This window comes from Hippoglossus hippoglossus, chromosome 20, assembly GCF_009819705.1.
Source record: "Hippoglossus hippoglossus isolate fHipHip1 chromosome 20, fHipHip1.pri, whole genome shotgun sequence".
NCBI classification, from domain to species: Eukaryota; Metazoa; Chordata; class Actinopteri; order Pleuronectiformes; family Pleuronectidae; genus Hippoglossus; species Hippoglossus hippoglossus.
This window is the reverse complement of record NC_047170.1, coordinates 7400701-7407274: the sequence shown is the minus strand read 5'-3', so window position 1 is coordinate 7407274 and position 6574 is coordinate 7400701.

Here is a 6574-nt window from a genome sequence, read left to right as displayed (position 1 = left end):
TGATCCAGAGTCGGTGTTTCGCAGGGTCTCCCTCAGGAAATTGGGGAGCGATAAGACTCTCACCATATGATCACAACCCTTTGTGATACAGATGTTCAAAAATCTATTTCCCCTTCCCAATAATTCCCATACCTAAACTTTGTGTATTGGCCGATACCTAGTACCGATCCGATACCAGAAAGAAATCCAACTTATATTACATTTTAACAGCTGTATGCTTCTAACCTTGTGTGGAAGTGATGATTGTTATCATTGTTGCATGGCTCAGGTTAAACCATTTGACAAATACAAATACACACAGACAGTGCTCAAATGAGATGTCAGTGTTATGGCTGGCAACACTTGGGCCTCCCATCAAAAGTCTTGCATACAGTTCTGGTTGCCTTTTTTATTGAGGGGCTTTCCAGGGTGAAATATTGGCAAATTGCTGACATCGTAGCTCTGGCTAACGCTACAACTCCTGGAAATCACTTCTTCTTTTTCGCTGCTCCAAAACGGTACTTTCCAGTGGCAGTACAGCGAAATGGTTGTTTTGGAGCGGCAAAGAAGAAGTGATGTCCAGGAAAAGAAAATTGCAGCTTTATTTGGATGAAACTAATATATTCACCAATACCATTGATAGACCGACCCAGCATTTTCAACAGTATCAGAGGCATTTCTGATGCTGGTATCAGTGTGGAAACATTTCTTCTTTGTGATACAGTTCCAGCTGGTCAGCACGCATTTCATTTCTCTTGACATTTCCCCAATTGTGAAGACTCATGTTTTCTTTTTCCCAAACATTGTGATGCACTGCTCTGGTTAATTATTGAAAGAAGCAGTTCAGTCCGTCAGTTATTTATATTTATATTTATATTGGTTAAAAAGACACTTAATAACATAATATGTGCCATAAACAATGAAAGCAATGGAAGCGTAACGTGGCCAGAATCAAGCAGAGCACAAACTTTAACCCTGGAATAATGTAAAGCCTCTAAAGTTGAGCATGAACTACATTTTCCCTTTACTTTTCCAACTCTCTGAGTCTTCAGTAGCTTGTTTTATTTTAATGGACGTACAAACAGGAGTTTCAGTCCAGCCCAGGGGTCATGAGGTGCATCAACAATGATTCAAAACCCCAAAGGCAGTTGAAACAAATGCTCATATGTGCCCAGATTTATCACAAGGCCTAAAGGTGTTTCCTCCCAACAGACAAACCCGCCCACCTGAGCCTCCCTGTTGAACTCCTTTATAATCTGTCATCTGAGAAGTGTGGAAATGTGTGTGTGTGTGTGTGTGTGTGTGTGTGTGTGTGTGTGTGTGTGTGTGTGTGTGTGTGTGTGTGTGTGAGCATTCATCACTGTCAAAAGGAAACGCAACCATTCCCGGCTCACGTCATCACATCCTGAAGGGATCATTTTATCATCTGCTCACTCAGTTATTTACTGTAGATACTATTTAAGGTCACAAATAAAAAACCCAAATCAAAGACAGACCTGTCCCAGTTTGCTTTTTCCTCCACGCATTCTGCTCGAGAACAGACGACATGACAGCAGCTGCTGACACACGCGGTCTCTCATCTTCCCGATTTGCTTTGTTCCATAGGAGCGTGAAATTAAGTTTTTATTAAGCTGTACATATTTACCTCCACATGCAACAACATTACCAGAAGCTCAGTTTGCAGCCGCTCAGTTTTAATGGCAAATAAACATTTAAAAAGACAGCGAGGCAACGGTATGATAGTGAAGTGTCACATTCAGAGATTTGTTTATATATCGCCTGATGGTATATGTTTTATAAGCTGCATTAACTTATTGTCCCATTAACGTCAGAGAGACACAGCAATTCACTCTGGATGTATTCGAGCTTGGCCTTGAAATACCAATAAAGCTTCTAATATCATTCTGATGTTTCCACTTCCTCCTGTTGTACAAAAAAGAGGCTACACTATCCCAGTAATGGGTGCCACCATCTTTGCGCTTTTGATGCCATTTGGAGTCAGTCTGCACAACAGCCATCGTGATGTTGAGCCACGGTATCACGGTCCTGCCGATACATGCACTTCAGCAATCACGAGTCAGTCTCAGCTGTCAACCATCGCCCCCATTTGTATAGCATCAAGCTAATTAAAACCAATCTTTCTGGACAAATTAACACTTGAACATACATCAGCGTGATTAAAAAAAACAGCAAAAATAACAGAAAGCATATTTGAGAAAAATGACTTTGACGTGTACTTTGACTTTTTGGTTTGGTCCAAGTCCCGTCTAGTAACATGGATGAGGTGAGGTTTATAACTTGTACTGCAGCCAGCCACCAGGGTGCGATCGTGACACTTTGGTTTGTTTTGAGGAGCTGTCATTTAGTCCATCTTTACAGTCTATGATGTGATATATATCTTGAGTTACTAATGTATTGTGATGTTTGGCTTCTGTACTTGATTCAGTCTTTTGTTGACAATGTGTCAGTTTAAAACTTTATCTTTTCCTTTGTTTTAGATGGCAGAGAGCAGAGCGTGTTTATGACTTCTGTTACCTGGCAGATAACGTTTTTTCTGTGAGGAAACACACACACACACATCTCTGAATCCCTGGGAGTGTGACTGGTGCATGCATTCAAACTCACAGTATTCCTTCATAAAGACAAATAACATTATCTCGATTGAAACAAACAGACACACAATTGAATCAATGACAGATTTGCATTGTATCTGTGTAAACGTTCAAAACAATACAAAAAAAAACCCAACCATGCATTTTCAAATCTTATCGTTTTATCATTTAAATAAACTCAGATTCAGACAATGCAGTCATCACTGTCACTGGGTGATGGCCCCTGATGTTGACACTCTGATCTGAGTCAGATCTTCCACAGGCTGCACTGCGAAGCTGGAAACGACAAACTCGGCAGCCACAGAACAATCACAGCATCATTACTGACTCCACCTAAACAAACAAATGGGAATATATCAGGCTGTATTTATTCCATCTGTAAGTGTCCAGGAAGCCACGCAAGTTTTTCTTTCTTCTGAGAGGCAAAACAAGGAGACACAAACAGAGGAGACAATAGTTCACTCTGCAGCGAAGGCTACGCGTCGCGGGGCCGTTGCCCTCAAGGATGGCTTTTCTCTGCGCAGGCAGGAAGGATATTAAAGCTTTTTCCCAGAGTTGACAGAAGAATACAGGGAAGTAGGTTGACCCGGCGGTTTTGACCAAAAGCTGTGCAGGAAGTGCGAGAGTGCCATGCTTCCAGGCAGAGCATGCACTGCTGTGATGGGTGAACTGCTGGTAAATCACAGCGCTCTGTGGCTCAGCTGAGGCTGGAGTCTGTTTCATCCACTGTGTCACAAAGCAATGTGCTATTAAAGCAGCAATATAAAAAAATGCATTTATTTTAATGGCAGGAATGTCAATGAGGACATAGAGTTTTTCTTTTGAACCAGTCACCTCAGCCGGTGATTTCCCTGATGACGCTGTAAAAAATGGGGAAACCTGAGACTTTCAGCTTTCATATGGGGGATATTTGGGCTTCATTTCAGGAAAGTTGGAGGAAGTGGACATGCCTTGTCCATCTCTTTATACAGCAGCCTATGGTGCTGTCACACAGAAGCAGGTGGATGTACACACACCACAGTGCACAATCTGTATCAATTTCAAAGTCATACATGTCGAGGTGCAGTATATCCAAGGATCAAGGATATCTTTGTCTCCTTTTGGCAATTTGTAGTACAGACAGCAGTGTCCACACAAACAGCTGAACACAAAAGATGGACAGTAAATATATTTAAAAAGATATGAAATAACTGTACTACAATAAAAATGTACAAATCTGCAGGGTCTCAATAACAGTTCCCCTTCCCTAACAGTGCAGTGTTAGTGAGGGAGCAGAGGAAGGTGAACCTGCACGTTTAGGCTCTGACTCGTCCTGTTACTACTAAACTATGTTCTCCATCTTCATCAGGATGATGGATGACGATGCCTCTGGTATTGTTCATGCTGGCTGACTAATGAACATTTTGGGCATGAATACATGAGTGAAAATGCTGGGAAATGAAAACAAAGTGAAAAGTTTTAAGCCGAGAAGTACAAGTTGCTGAGTGGATGAATCCCAAACAATGAAACAGGCTGAATAAAGTCTGATGTACATGAGGCACAAAGAGACGCAGACATGAGATCTGTGCGGAGCAGAAACCAGACTGGAACCTTCCTCACATTAAAGTGTCTCTTTCCTTTCGTGTGTCATAGCTTTGTTGTGCATATGAAAGTTCTCTAATGTTTGCTGCAAAATGACTCACAGAACACTGTGCTCCTGTTATCTGGTCCAGGCTAATGATGTCTTGGTTAGACTTACATTATCTCCCCTAAAGCCGCTATCAGACATGACCAGAGAATTTCTCCACAGTTTTCCTTTCTCACATGCACAACGCAGCGGGGGGGGGGTTTCTGCCCAGACACGTTCACATCTTATAATGTCATCAACATCAACCCCCTACTCGCTTGCAGTGACTTAAGCTACCATCTCAGTTAGAGTAGTTTCATCTTGTTGAGCTCAAAATGCATGCTGGGTGTTCACATCCATGTATTTTGTGAATGACCACCAAAGTTCTGGTATTATGATGTACCAACTTTCATATGTATTCCCAGTTTCAAAGTATTTCCTGCACTGCTGTCCTGATGCTAGCACACACACATACACGCACATTTTTGATGATGTACACATTGACTCATGACCGATCACTACAGGGGCCAAGTGTCGTGTTTTAGTTTTATAATTAATGGTAAGTTTGTGTGTCTGTGTGTATAGGGGCCAAAGAGTGGGGAGAACTCATGTTTTTCTTCTGCTTTCACACACACACACACAAACACAACATACACTGTATATACTGAGACATGGTGGCCTTCTACATTCGTGAAGACATTGTATTGACTTATAATAAATTAACATGCTGCTTGCCCGCCCCCACACCCCAACCACAGATTCAATAAATTATAAAACTGTTCTCACAAGAACAATGGGTCCACAGAAATAAGTGTAACTAGTGGCTGAACCCGACCACACACATACACACGCTCTTTCCCACAGTAAGAAGCACATGACCCAAACAGGACATCCTTCTGGTCTTAAGTTCCCACTGTCCCCCTCCGCCCACATAAACCGATCCTTCTTTCCCACTTTTTTCTCTTTCTCATTTTTTTCTGTGTTAAACCGATCGTGGCTGTAATGCTTTACTAACACTATCTTTATTTCTAGCTCTAGAAATAAATTCTGATTGTGTAAATAGAGGTAACGGATGGATGTAATTAATAACCGAAGGAAAACACTGTGAGCATAAAGCTGTTTTCTTATGATATATGTCTTGAACTTCCTGTTGAGTGAAACAGTGTCAGCCTGAAAAATAAAGAAATGTCAGCCTATGATAATAGGTCTTTGATGGATAATGTGCGTTTGATATTACTGTTGTGTGAAATATGGTAATGTATTATAATTTTCCAATTAATGAGGTCATGTTCTTAGTTAATACTGTCAAGAAAATCTACAACAATTCTGAGATAAGAACTATCGACAATGACGGAAACCATACTGAGAAAATATTATTTGACTTGTTCTCGGATTCTTTTAGTTTGGTCCATGCTCCATCCACTTACATGGAGATGGTGCGGTATAGAACCTATAGTGCATTTGTCTGTCTTTATGTACAGATTATGGTACCGACATTAGCTTCAATCTAGCAAGAAACTAGCACATTTCTCTATCAACTATTTATGAATGACGGAATCAACAGTCTCATTTCAGATTTCCTCTAACTGAATCCCACCTTACTGCCTATAAAATTAACCTTTCACTCACATTCAGTCTGAACACAGCTCACAAGTTGCTCTCTGATAGTCGGGGGCGGGGTCAGACTGAGGCTTCCACCAGAACAATCATCTGTAAATCAACTCTATGAGAGTAACTGCAGAGTTGGATTATGATTATCTGTTGATAATAATAAAGGGATTAGGAAATACTCATTGGGTCTGAGGGAATTGAATGAATATGAATTGACTTTGTGGTGAAAAATATGAAATAATCTGACAATTAACTTTTTTCAGATAAATTCAATAAAAGTTTTTTTTAATATTGATGTAGAATCTAAACTAAAGGTGACATTAAGTTTCCAGATGATATGAACCAACATTGAGGCTCTGCAGCCTCTTTACTATTTCTTTACTATCTCCTGTGCGTGTTCCCCATCATCCATGTGTTGACATTTTTCTCTCCCGCTCTGAGCCTCATCCCTCACCTTTCTCATATTTTTCTTCCCCTCCCCCTTCTCCCCCATCACCATCCTCCTCCTACTCCCTTCTCCTTTTCCCTAGTGATCCCTCTGCCCTGCTCTGTCCAACTCTGCTGATGCTGGAAGTCAGACAGCTGCACTCTGTATCTCTCTCACACACACACACACTGTGCGATAAACACATTTTGTGTGTCAGAGGCCATTTTTCAACTCTTTTGCAACATCTTGCATCATTTTTCCAATAAGAGCATAAGCATGGCCCTCGAAGTCTCTACTGTGCAGTAACTGTGTGTAATATTGTGAGTGTTGGTGTTTCAT